The 14,025-nt window shown below is 44.3% G+C and overlaps 1 long non-coding RNA gene across 1 annotated transcript in view; it reads left to right on the top strand.

The window, feature by feature from the left end:
- Nucleotides 1-13,659, top strand: part of LOC141063191 (uncharacterized) — a 95,595-nt gene extending 81,936 nt beyond the window's left edge. The window contains exons 2-4 of the long non-coding RNA XR_012224836.1: nucleotides 11,294-11,498; nucleotides 11,819-11,981; nucleotides 12,320-13,659. This is a non-coding gene — a long non-coding RNA (uncharacterized lncRNA). The remainder of the gene's footprint in view (nucleotides 1-11,293; nucleotides 11,499-11,818; nucleotides 11,982-12,319) is intronic.
- The last annotated feature ends 366 nt before the right edge of the window (nucleotides 13,660-14,025 follow it).

Genomic DNA, 14,025 nt, shown 5'->3' with positions numbered 1-14,025 from the left:
TACCAGGAAAGGGGGTGAGGGGACCATGCATATCAGGAAAGGGGGGTGAGAGGACCATGCAAGCCAGGAAAGAGGGGTGAGAGGACCATGCATACCAGGAAAGGGGGGGTGAGAAGACCATACATACCAGGAAAGGGGGGGTGAGAGGACCATGCATACCAAGATTTTGGGGGGAGCGAGAGGACCATGCATACCAGGAAAGGGGGGGTGAGGGGACCATGCATATCAGGAAAAGGGGGGTGAGAGGACCATGCATACCAGGAAAGGGGGGGTGAGAGGACCATGCATACCAGGAAAGGGGGGTGAGAGGACCACGCATACCAAGATTTTGGGGGTGAGGGGACCATGCATACTAGGATAGGGTGTGAGGGGACCATGCATTCCAGGATTGGGGGGTGAGGGGACCATGCATATGAGGAAAGGGGGTGAGGGGACCATGCATACCAGGATAGGTGGGGTGAGGTGGACTATGCATACCAGGATTGGGGGGTGAGGGGACCATGCATACCAGGATTGGGAGGTGAGGGGGTCATGCATACCAGGATTGGGAGATGAGGGGTACCATGCATACCAGGATTAGGGGGGTGAGAGGAACATGCTTACATGGATTGGGGGGTGAGGGGACCATGTGTACCAGGATAAGGGGGTGAGAAGACCATGCATACCAGGAAAGGGGGCGAGGGGACCATGCTTACAAGGAAAGGGGGGTGAAGGGACATGCATACCAGGATTGGGGGGCGAGGGGACCATAAATACCAGGATGGGGGGTAAGGGGTACCATGCATACCAGGATAGGGGAGTGAGCGGACCATGCATACAAAGATTGGGGGGTGAGGGGGACCATGCATACCAGGATAGAGGAGTGAAGGGACCATATACATACCAGAATTGGGGGGTGAGGGGACTATGCATACCTGGATAGGAGGCAGGCAGCACATACCAGGATAGGAGACCATGTACCAATAAAAATGCTCGCCACCCGGGCATAGAACGTGTTCAAAGCTAGCATATTATATTATTTGTTGATTTGTTTAAAAAACTTTAATTTTTGTCATTGGTTTTCATTATTCTTTAGAAATATCATATGAAAAAAAATCATACTTTTATTTCATTTACAATATACAGGTCCCAAAAAAACTATTGGTATACAGTTTTTTTCTCTTCATACCAGTAAAATATGCTTGTAAATGACAGGATTACTAATTACCTTATTTTTTGGATCATAAGACGCACTGGACCATAAGACACTCCCAAATTTTTGGGAGGAAAATAGGAAAAAAAAATATTTTTTAAAAGTTGAGTGTCAGTCTTACATTCCAAATTTAGCGTATCTTACCTGGGGGTGGCGGCGGTGCTGTGGAGTCACAGGAGGTATGGTATCTTCCTCAAAAAGCTGGCAACAGCAGAAGTTGAGCAATTCTGCGGGACCTGGGTGGGAGAAGTGGGTGAACCTGTGGTGCAATGCTGCAGACCCGGTGTTGGTAATGAGGCAGAGTGGAGTACATTGTTTTCTCTGCTTGCATTTTCCTGAAGCTGTGGGCCACTAGTGGCTGAGAATGCACAGACTGACATCTCGGCCCCGCCATCTCAAACTGCAAAAGCGTTGCTTCCGTCGGCCATCTTCCTGAAGCTGTGGGCTTCATCCCCATGCAAGGGATGCTGGACAGTGAAACATTCATGAGTCTCCCATCCAGCTACAATGTACCACTGACCTGTATGCTTGACTGGAGTCCTGTAAATCCATCTGCTTATCTGTAGTCCCAAACATTATGGATACAGTAGGACAGTCCTGGAATTGGGTTAATGTCCTGCAGTCTTGGGCATTTGCGGAATGTCCCTCACTACCATTGCCCCCTTAACGTCTCCTCCTGCCACAGTAGAAAGAAATGAAAAATGAGCATGGCTTGGGGTGTGGTTATGTACATGGTCAAAATTTACCTTGCCATATATTAACTATGACCTCTCCTCCGAAATTACTTTTTTATCTCTTACATCCAGTCCTCATCATAATTTATCACCATCATGAGTGCTGAATCTCCAGTTCTGCACCTGCATGTCAAAATATCATGACATCGCAATCTCAGAGAGGATTGGCATTAGGTTAGGTCCTGGAAAACGAGAATCGCCTTAACGTGGCTTCCAGGTACACATGAATTGGCCAATTTATGCTCTAAGTATTCTCAATTTTTAATATTTCTAATGCAGTAATGCAATTCAATTTTCATATTTCATATTTGCATGCTATGGCACTATGGAGTGCTGCCTTATTTGCTTGAGTATATATGAGTTGGTGACTCTAGGTAAGCACCAGTTCACACTTAGTTTATGTACAGTATGGATGTGATGGTCAGCTTTTTAAAATTTTACATGTGTGGCCTGCTTTACGCACATACATTGGAACTTACTGGGCCTCATCAGAGCCATGATTCCTGGGCTAGCATGAGAGGATCAAAGATTTCAGCACTTGTGGCTGTGATGAGAAGATGGTATGAGGACTGGACGTGTGAATAGTGAAGGGGCCAGAGATGTAAGCAGTAAGGCGTGTATAATTTTTTAAAATTTTTTACTGCCCTTCTTGGTTCAGCAGCATGGTGGCCAGTGGACACAATTATGGTGAATTTGCGCTGAAGCATATAACAAAATATTTTGGATTAGAAATGTATTTAACTTCCATATATTTCATTTCTAATTACCACCTAAATTCTGCTGCTCTAAGAGAGGCCTAAAAGCAAGTTCTGCCTTCTACTTGGCTGCAGTTAGGTTTTTAGACTTTTTAGAGGGGCCCAGTGCTAGCTGGTCCTATCTCCTTTCTCAATGAGTGTCCAAAATATATACAGAACTTCCTTCTTTAGCGTGTCGGCAATAAGAAGATGGCCGACACTGCCATTCAGATCCACTGAGGCAGTTGGTGACGCAGCAAAGATGTTACAGCTCTCCACGGGTAGAGCTAGGCCCCAGGGCAGATATAAGATAGTAGATGATGTTAATGATTGTAGTGGAGGGCAGATGATGCAGTAAATAAATCTGAGGACACAGCGGGGTGCAGTCTTCACACTTTTACTCAAGATCTTTCAAGTTACAATCCCCAGGCGGGGTACTGTGTGGTCCTGGTCGGTGGTCCAGCCAGCTCTCTGGTAATTTGGGGTACACTTTGCCAGAACCCCTCTTTTATGTTCCTTCTCTGGTCATCTCTCTGCGCTGGCTCCCGCATTTCCTCCCCTGCGTCTCACACACAGTGTCCCAAGCCAGCAGCCTCGGATCCTGTTGGGCGATGATCTCCTGGTCACCTTGACCCTATATGGCTACCTTTTCAGCGAATGAGTGTGGATTTGGCTGTCGCATATTCTGATACTCCAGCCTCCGGTTTTCTAGCTGAGTCCTATAGTCTCTCCACTAGTCTGGGGCCGGTCCCCAACTGCGACCTGGTCCCTCCACCCGACTACAGTCGGCGTGGATTCGGGCGCCACGGGTGGATTCTTCACTTCCCGTGCCCCTAGGACCCCTTCTTCACTCCTTTCTCCTCTCTGCTCTAATCTTGGGAGAATTTCCTCACTCCTCCAATCCCCAGCACCATCTGTCTTCTCTTCTCCTGACTCCTCCTCCAACTGACTCTTGTTACCATGACAGTTCTCCACTACCAACTGTAAGCTTTCTCTCCAGCTGTCCTACTCTTATCTACTTCCTCCACCCACACCCTCTACCTAGTAACTCCCTGGCCTAATGAGGTGTTGTGTTGGGTGCAAATGTGTGGGTCCTAGGTAGTGAATCCTTCTTACCTGAGAGCAGAGTACCACACCTCTGTCTGAGGTGCAGTACTTCTGTGGCGACTGGACCCTCAGGGGTGCCACATTGCTCCTGTTAAACACAGCATATCCTCTGGCTAGAACAGAGCAAACAGATGTTAAAACATGCAAATATTTTTCTGTAATGCATTACAACAAGTATAACAGTCAACAGGTAACTCTTCTTCCCTTTCTGGGAGGTATTTTCACTTGAACATTGCATATAAATTCTAAAAATATAAATATAGCTTCAATATAATTATCAACTATCTAGAAATATGAAAAATAGCTTTGCCATAAATAAAAACCATCTAAAATATAACTTTACTATAAATAAAACTTTTCCTAACAAGTTCAACAGGGTTCAGTAAAATCCCAAACAGGGGTGTTCTTCTCCTTTTCCTAAGAGCAATATGGGGGAACTTGTCTCAAACACCCAATGTTGTCCCAGGGCGTCACTACAGTGCATAACTGGTTAACTTGTTGGACCACTTTTCGGCCATGCCAGACGGATTTTGTTCTGTGGTCTAGTGTAGAACGTAGAATGTCTCACTCACACTCTAAATGGTTGCTGTAAAACCAATAAGGAGCACATTAAGCGCTAACTATGTACAAAAAAAGTTCTGGCCATTCATTGTCCATGACCACACTGTCTTTAATTTAACAAAGCCTAACACATTGCCTTTAATTTAACCAGACCTAACCAGGTTATCTTAACTATTTACATAACTTTTTTTTTCTTTTTCACTTCTTACGTCCTCTTCCAGGGCAGTTCCTCAGGTCTGCAGCCTCCTGGTCGGGAAAGTTCCTGTCCCGGTGTCACACCGGGTAACACAAATTGGTCAGGTCCTACCACTGGGGTCTGGGTAGCCTGTGTCCGCACTGCTGATGTTGGTGTTGCAGCAGAAACCAGTGCAGCGTCTGGAGTTGGGGATGCTGGTAATGAGGCCACCCACTGCTCAGATACCTTCTCCAGCAAGGCCTCCTCCACACCGACACAGTGGTGATCTGTAACTGCAGGAGCTGGCGGCTCAGCTCCTCCACCTCTGCTCCAAGGAACTTCGGATCCATGGTAGTTATCTGGTATTGGTTCCCCTCCTGCTGGCTGTGGGAGTCCTCCGCTTTCACCCCATTTCTCGACATCTTGCTTGCCGGGTTCTCCGCCGGGCCCACAAGCTGTTCCAGCTCTCTCCATCATGGGCGGTCCTTCTTTTTCTTTCTCTTCCCACCGTCCCAGACTAAGAGGCGGATGTCCGTGGCAGATGGGCATGTCCTCAGTGCATAGAAGTATCTACAATGGGTGGGCATGGTTTTAGTGCCTTTCTTCCAAGTTCTGCCCATAACGACATGCCCCCTTCTTTCATCTCGCCCAGTAATGATGCCAAGAATGGCGTGCCCCACAGGGCCATGGGGTACTCAGTACTGGGCCAATCCTTCAGGGAATGTCGCAGCAGCATTGACCCGGTCCGTGGCCCTGGGCATGCATTAAAATAAATGAGGAGGAAAGCATATAGGGCTTAATTTGTGATGCCACTCGTGGTGTTCGGCAATAAGAAGATGGCCCACACTGCTATACTGCTATTCAGATCCACAGGGGCAGTTGGTGACTCAGCAAAGTTGTTACAGCTCTCCACGGGTATAGCTAGGCCCCTGGGCAGATATAAGATAGTAGATAATGGCAACTATTGTAGTGCAGGGCAGATGACACAGTAAATAAATATGAGGACACAGTGGGGTGCAGTCTTAGCACTTTTACTCTATCAAGTTACTTTCCCCAGCAAGAGTTCTGTGTCCTCCAGGTCGGTGATCCAGCCAGCTCTTGGCTAATTTGAGGTACACTTTGCCAGAACCCCCCTCTTATGTTCCTTCTGTGGTCATCTCTCTGCGCTGGCTCCCGTGTTTCCTACCCTGCGCCTCACGCATATTGGGCGACGATCTCCTGGTCCCCTTGACCCTATATAGCTTTTCAGTGAATGTTTGTGGATTTGGCTGTCGCACATACTGATACTCCAGCCTCCGGTTTTGTAGCTGAGTCCTATAGTCTCTCCATTAATCTGGGGCCGGTCCCCAACTGCGACTTGGTCCCTCCACCCAACTACAGTCGGAGTGGATTCGGGCACCACGGGTGGATTCTTCACTTCCCGTGCCCCTAGGACCCCTTCTTCACTCCTTTCTCCTCTCACTTGGCTCTAGTCTTGGGAGGAACTCCTCATTCCTCCTGTCTCCAGCACCAACTGTCTTCTCTTCTCCTGACTCCACCTCCAACTGACTCTTGTTACCATGATAACTCTCCACTACCAACTGTCGGCTTTCTCTCCAGCTGTCCTACTCTTATCTACTTCCTCCACCCACACCCTCTATCTAGTTCCTCCCTGGCCTAAAGAGGTGTTTTGTTGGGTGCAAATGTGTCGGTCCTGGGTTGTGCCCCCTCCTTACTCGAGAGCAGTGTACCACACCTCTGGCTGATGTGCAGTACCTCTGCGGTGACTGGACCCTCAGGGGCGCCACACATATATAAATAAATACAAACCTCTTCTGTTCAGAGCAATAAATGGGGCCCATTTTAATATTTTCTATTTAGTTGCCTGGTTGTATACATGTCAGTGGTCTGAAAAAAAGCAGCATAAGTATAAAGAATACAATACTTTACAGTGTATATCTGTTCAAATAGGCTATCAGTCTCTGAATGTAGTCAAACATCCTGCTTAAAACTATGTGTGTGTGATGGATTTAGAAACAAAGGAGACTTGTCAAAACAGTTTGTAGAGTTTGAAAAGGTCAAGTTAAGGTACCACATAAAATTGTACTTATAAATATCACCAGGCACCAAAAGTATTCAGTAATCCTGAGAAATGGACATGTGTGAAAACGAGGAAACTTTACTACTTCCTTAGATTATATTTCCCTTTCTGACACTGAGGCTCCCAGGCTGAGAAAATAGTAACTGTCTCATTGCCGAGCGCTGAGATGAGGTGGATTACTGGTGTAGTTGTATACACTTGTCTTTGAAGTTATTACATTAGTGAAAAGTCACATGCAATGTCTAGACAAAAGCCAGCCTCAACTCAGGACAAGTTCCTTCTTCGGCAATAACAAAATCTATCTTTTCTGGGATTGTTTGGATATTTGATAAGCAATGGGCCACATGTTGCTCATAAAGGGGGAAGTGTTTGACATTGCTAAATTTATAGCACTAATGCATTGTATTTTTAGACTGATTTTCGCTAAAGTAAGCCATCAACTTGGATGGAGTTTTGGTCAGGGCTTCATTATCCAATAAGCTTCTAAAATAACTTTGAAGCAAGAAATCAGATGAGCAATGAAGACATTTCTCTAACAATGATATTTATTTACATCTCATCTTCCACAATGATTTAATAATTGACGTCTTTCCACTCTATTGCTTGAAATGTTATGATACACTTAGAATAATGTTTACACCTACATTCACGTTAGAAGAGCTGTCCACAAGTCGTCTGTATGGCAATTTATTGATAATAGCTAAGAACAGAGGTAAATTTACACTTGATTAATTCACACCTTTATTTTCACCATACTTTAAAATATCGGAATTGTTACAGAATGCAAAATATTTAGTTTGTTTTTCCTCAGCATTTCAAAAAGTAGATACATTTGCATTTATTGTTTTCATTTGGACTGATTTCCCATAAATAATTCATTTAAAGTATTTTCCATTCAGGAGAACATAGATTGAGAACCTTCCATGAAGAGTGAGACTTTTCTCAGTGTGGAAAATGGTATCACAGATAGTAGCCTGGTATTGCACAATAAACAATAGTTTTTATTTAAAGAGGTCACTACTTTTGCATTGCTGACTTGTTCTTAAGGTACTGTCACACTTAGCGATGTACCAGCGATCCCGACCAGCGATATGACACGGTCAGGATCGCTGGTGCATCGCTAAGTGGTCGCTAGTGAGCTGCCACACAGGCAGATCTCACCAGCGACATCGCAGGGGTCGGGGGTCGCTACTTACCTGTCAGATGAGGCGATCCTGTCGTCCTCCCACCCGCGTCCACGCGTCGCTCGTCTCCACAGCAGGAAGCCCAGCAGGAAGCTGACGACGAGAAACGGTCCAGGACGTTCTCGCACGATCAGCGATAACCAGCGGGGGAGCGGTCGGAGGTAAGTATCAGACATAGCGATATCGTTAGTAATATCGCTATAACGTCACAAAAACCAGTGACGTTATAGCGATATTGCTAGCGATATCGCTTAGTGTGACAGGCCCTTTAGGATAGGTCATTTATGTCTCATTGGTCAGGGTTCGACACCCGGCACCCCCGCCGATTAGCTGTTATCGGTGTGGGCGGCCAGCAGCTGGAAGTATTCATTTGCAGAGCTGGCCATCTTTTAATAGTGGCTGCTGCAGGGTAGTACCTGTCCGCGTCATATACCCTGCTTCAGCCACTATCAGAAGATGGAGCAGCTTCGATAGTGAGTATTTCTGGCCGGTGGCCATCGCCTCTGGCACTGATTAGAGCTGATTGACATTGTCAAACCCCGAACAATCAGACATTGATGACTTCTCCTAAGAAGGTGTCTTTTTCAAGGTGAGCTATACCAATCTATTGCTATACCAATCTATTTAAAGTTGTATAATTAGCAAAAGATTCTTGCCAGCTGACATCTGGCGGCGGGAAATAGGCATGAAAACAACAGGGTGGCACGCCATAAGCCACCCGGAAGCGCTCACTGATAGGAGTCAGGGCATATAGTGCGCTTGCGCACCTAATGTTTCCCATGGAAGTCACGTATGCGAATTAGGTACATGTGCAATATCTCGCCCACAGTTACTGATGGCAATACCGCAGCTGTTCAGGCCAGTGCACACAAGTGCAGGTATCGTTGCCGATATATCTACACATACCCTGCATCAAATGTATCACACAGAAGTTGCACACAGAAATTAAGTGCATGTGCAGTGTATGTACTGACCCCTGTCAGCTGGCAGGAATCTTTTGCTAATTATACAACTTTAAATAGATTGGTATAGCAGAGCCAGATTCGCTCACCTTGAAAAAGATACCTTGAGTGTCGGAATGCGTGGGTTTTTATACACCACTTTGGCAAAACTAAATATATGCATGGTCTTCTGTACATTGGTCTAGTATGTTTTTTACATGCATTTAAGTGATCCCAGTTGGCTTATCCCCCCTTGTTACTATTATGATGGTACCCACTTGACCTTCCCTTTCACATTCGTTGTTGTTTTCTCACCTTTTGTGAGTATTTCTTTTTAAGTGGTGGCACACCGTAGTTGTATTGATATGGATTTAAATGCCAGAGAGGCAGCCTGGTAGGAACAGGTGAAAATAAATTTTTGGTTTGGCAGGCGGTATAGCTATTGGTAGTGGTAGTGGTGATATTGACTTTCAGAATTTGACCTCAGATTTAACGAATTTGCATAAAAAATTGACCAAGACGAGGTGGAATATTAAAAGTCTAGAAGAGTATAAGAAATTAGGTCTTATACCTTGTGGTTTGAGGTTTCAGATCTTCTCGGCTTGGGAGGTGGACCAGAGTTTCAGAGATTCATAGGAGGATGGCCTGAAAAAATGCTCATATATAATTATTGATATGCTTATTGAGCAAGATAGGGTGTTTTTGTCTAAAATTAGGGAGGATATCAGGGATAGGGAATCTAAATTGGATGCCTTTGATAAGAAGACACAGGTGGATCCATTTAAAAATCATCTTAAGGAACTGATAGATCGTTATGAGAAAGACATCATTAGGGGTAAAAAGAGTAAGTTCCAATGTGACAGGACTGACCTTGATAAACAAAGAGTATTTAAGTGGTCCCATCAGGGAAATGCGAGGAGACAAACTACAAAGATCTCAGATAACAAGACTAATGAGACTCATAATGGGCCAGTACCGACTATAAGTATTGATTTTTTAGCAACCGATACTAGCGACAGAGAAAGCAGCATAGAAGGAAAACCTAAGACCCCATACAAAAAGAAACAGGAACTTTCGGGCCTGGTCACAGAGTTCGAAAAGGGAAACGAGGCCCGACAAAGGAGGCATTATTAGATATAAAACCCCGGAACGACCATGACTCTGACACAGGTGAGCTGCGCATTATTAACCTCTCCACATATGAACTATCTGAGCTTGAGGTCAATCTACTTACAAAGGGACTATCTTTCCCGCCCACGAACTGTCTTGACAAATTTGAGTTGACAAAAGACCTATATTTGTTTTGCAGACAACTGACGTTCAAGATGCTATACCATTAACCATCACTCATTGATGAACTCCCTGATCAAGACAGACAAGTGTTCCTTGATTTGTTAGATTTATTAGCAGAAAATGAGAGTGAACAAACTAGAAGAAGGTTTAATGGCAGATTACCCTCACAGGCAACCCCCAAATTCTCTATGTTCCCAGTAATTCAAATTTTTTTTGACAAAACCTGTAGAGATATTAGGGGATTGAAAGTGGATATACATCGCCAAAATAACCTGAGTAAGGGTGAAAGATTGGCCCTCAATAGATTGAAAAACAATGATCTCTTTGAGATTAAAGAAGCAGATAAGGGCGGTAACATCGTCCTCTGGCCAAAGACTATGTATTGCCTGGAAGCCAGGCGACAGCTTGACAATGTCCAACATTACCAACTGTTACCATCTGACCCTACTGCAATCTTTGAAGGACAACTGGACAGACTATTATTGAGAGCCCACTCTTGTGGCATTATCAATAAAAAAGAACTGGACTTTCTGACTACTAGCCACCCTCTGGTGCCAACCCTATACATGTTACCTAAAGTTCATAAGTCTGTAACCAGGCCCCCAGGTAGACCAATTATATATGGGCTGGGGGGACAGTATGAAAAACCTTGTTCTTATCTAGACTATTTTTTACAGCCCATGGTACAGACTTTGGAATCATATGTTCATGACTCATCACATCTTATACTCCTCTTGGAGATATTGGAGATTCCAGACAATGCTATCCTGGCCACCCTTGATGTAGAGGCACTGTACACTAACATCGAACACAAGTTAGGTATGGAGGCAGTCTCTTATTTTTTAGAACGTCAGTCCATGGGCGACAGGGGCCTTGATGCCTTCATTTTGGAATTATTAAAATTTGTTCTAGAGAAAAACTACTTTGTGTTTGATAGGGCATACTACAAACAAGTGTCTAGGACTGCCATGGGGGCCAAATGTGCACCCTCCTACGCAAACCTATTCATGGATTGGTGGGAGGAGACATAAGTGTGTAAGCAGGACAACTATTCCAAATTTGTGGTCAAGTGGCATCTATGACTTTGTCATCATTTGGTCTGGCACTCTAGAACAACTTAATGACTTTATTGGGGAATTAAATAACAATTGCTGGAATATTAGATTAACATCTTCCATCTCTTCCAGCTCAGTTGATTTCCTGGATTTGAGATTACGGATCTGTCAAAATTGTATAGTTACCACGTTATTTCGGAAGGAAATGGCCACAAACAATGTGCTACATTTTAACAGCTTCCATCCAGCTCACCTACGGAAAGGAATTCTGAAAGGATAATTCTTACGACTCAAGAGGAATTGCAGCTGCACCGAGGATTTTATTAAGGAATCCCGCCATCTCACCAACAGGTTTCATGAAAGGGGGTACCCGAAGAAGATCATATCGGGAGCTTTTGAATTTTCAATGAATAAATCTAGCGAGGATGCCATAAAACCATGGGTAAGAACAGCATCAAACAGGATTAGTTTAATCACAAGGTTTAATAACCAGTGGAGCGATATATATCGGATCCTTGGCAATAATTGGGAAATATTATTGAGTGAACCCAAATTACGGCATTTTGTTGGTGAACGCCCCACAGTGGTGACCAGGAGGGTGAAGAATCTAAAAGACTATTTATCCAATAGTCATTTTAGACGTCCTGTCACAAAATAAGAACCGGCCATGATAATAGAGGTTCGATCCTTTGTGAGGGCTGCTCTGTTTGCCCTTTGATCATTTAAAATCAAGTTGACTCTCTACTTCATCTGCCCATACAGCTACACTCAAAGGCGTACTTCAATTGTCGATTTCGTAATCTGGTTTACGCTCTGGTCTGTGTATATAAGAAAATCTACGTTGAGCAGACGACGCAAGAACTGGGGCACAGAACGCAACAACATCTATCGAATATATCAACAGCCAGATCTGACAAGGGCAAAGGTAAATCCATCACCTCAGTGGCTGCCCATTTTTTAGATTATCACGGGGGTTCCAGTGATTCCCTCAGAGTCTTGGGTTTGGAGGGGGTTCACACCAATATCAGGGTGGGGCAATGTCACGGACGAGCTTCTCCAACGGGAAGCCAGATGGATATATTACATGGGCTGCATCTCACCGGATGGCCTCAATGAGCAGTTGCTGTACACTGGTTTTTACAGGAAGACATAGATCTTCATCTATTTCTTCCTGTTGGACTGGTGTACAGCAATAGCAGTGTGTGCAAGACTTTCCCACAAGTTCCTTTTCCCTTCACAGTGTTTTCTTTTTTCTATTCCCAGGTATTTTCACCAAGGTGTAACAGTGAAGCATTACTCTGATGGATCCATTCTCCTTAGGAGGAAGATTTCGCTATGAACTTGCCAAATGTAATTCCTTGTTTTCCAGCTTTTTTAAATGTGTCTGATTATAGGTGACCCCATATCTTTTGGGACCATTTGTACTTTCAACAATGTGTCTGGTTATTCTTTCCCTTCAGTACCTCTTTGTGGGTCAGGGATATCATTCTATAGGGCTCTAATCATATAGGTGTGCTGCTAATATATGGCTTTGCTACTATTTGACCCATTATAGTGCAAAATGCATTCTTTTGAGAGTCTGACAACATTCTTTTATTAGTATCTTAATTTGAATCAGTCTATTTTTGGGGTCTCGGAGTGGACGTTTCTCTATGGAATGATCCATATGGTCATACTATATAGTATTCATCTATATATGTATATCTGTATACATTTGAACTCCTTGAGCTTCTATACTACAGCCCTTTTGCGCTGTCTCTTTACTCTTATCTGTTCCTTGGTTATTTCTAGTATGTTCAGACCAATAAACATGAAGCAAAGAGTTGAGATTCATCTTTAACAGAGTCTCATAACTTCTAATAATGGGTGCAGTTGCTTATATATTTCATGTGAGCATCTCAACGGTAAGTTGTGTTATTGACATATGCCCGTGTATCGCTGCGAGCAGGCGCACTGGCCTGAACAACTGCCGTATTGCCATCAGTAACTGTGGGCGAGATATTGCGCATGTACCTAATTCGCATATGTGACATGTGACTTCCGTGGGATACATTAGGTGCGCAAGCTCACTATATGCCCTGACCCCTATCAGTGAGCGCTTCCGGGTGGCTTATCGCGTGCCACCGTGTTGTTTTCATGCCTATTTCCTGCCGCCAGCTGTCAGCTGGTAAGAATCTTTTGCTAATTATACAACTTTAAATAGATTAGTATAGCATAGTCAGATACACTCACCTTGAAAAAGACACCCTGAGTGTCGGAACGCTTGGGTTTTCATACACCACGTTGGCAGCACAGCTGCTTTACAGATGACGGGGCGACTATTTCTTCCTTCTGACTGGACTGGTTCACGGTGATGTATTAGCCCGCCTGATTTTACCCAGCCCAGCAGCTCCTTCACTGTGCTATATCTCCTCTCAGTATTCATGAGTTTGGTACACAGTAAAGTTTGAGTTTTAGCTTTAGTCTTCATGCTTGTCGCCTCTCTGAGAAAGTAGGTTATATCTTGGTCCCATTTCTCTCACTTGTGGGATTATATCAGCAGCATTTCTATATGACACGTTTTTGTGTAATAATAACTACCAGTGGCCAGTGGTTGTACAATATTGAAAATTCTATGCTGAATTTTGTGGATTATACATGTCCTAACCTTTGGGATTTTTTAAGTGTTTTTAATCCGTGTGCTTTTTCTGGTTTTGTAAACAATAAAATATATTCTTTTATATTCATTGGTATTTTGCATGGTGATCCTAAATATATGCATGGTCTTCTCTACATTGGTCTCGTGGTGCGATTATATTATTTAGTTCAGGCATCGCAGTTGCGGTGTCGAACGCTAGTAGGACTAGAGGGACTCTAACCCTGTGTCCTTGGGGCAAAGTCCTGTGTCTCTTAACTAGTGTTCATCTTGCCGAGCCCTGTGAGGTTAACAGGCTCCGGCACTTGCGTTCGATGGCTCTGTGCAGTAACAG

Source organism: Dendrobates tinctorius, unplaced genomic scaffold, assembly GCF_039654945.1.
Source record: "Dendrobates tinctorius isolate UK_male_01 unplaced genomic scaffold, ASM3965494v1 ptg000246l, whole genome shotgun sequence".
NCBI classification, from domain to species: domain Eukaryota; kingdom Metazoa; phylum Chordata; class Amphibia; order Anura; family Dendrobatidae; genus Dendrobates; species Dendrobates tinctorius.
This window is presented reverse-complemented; position numbering and strand designations above follow the sequence as displayed.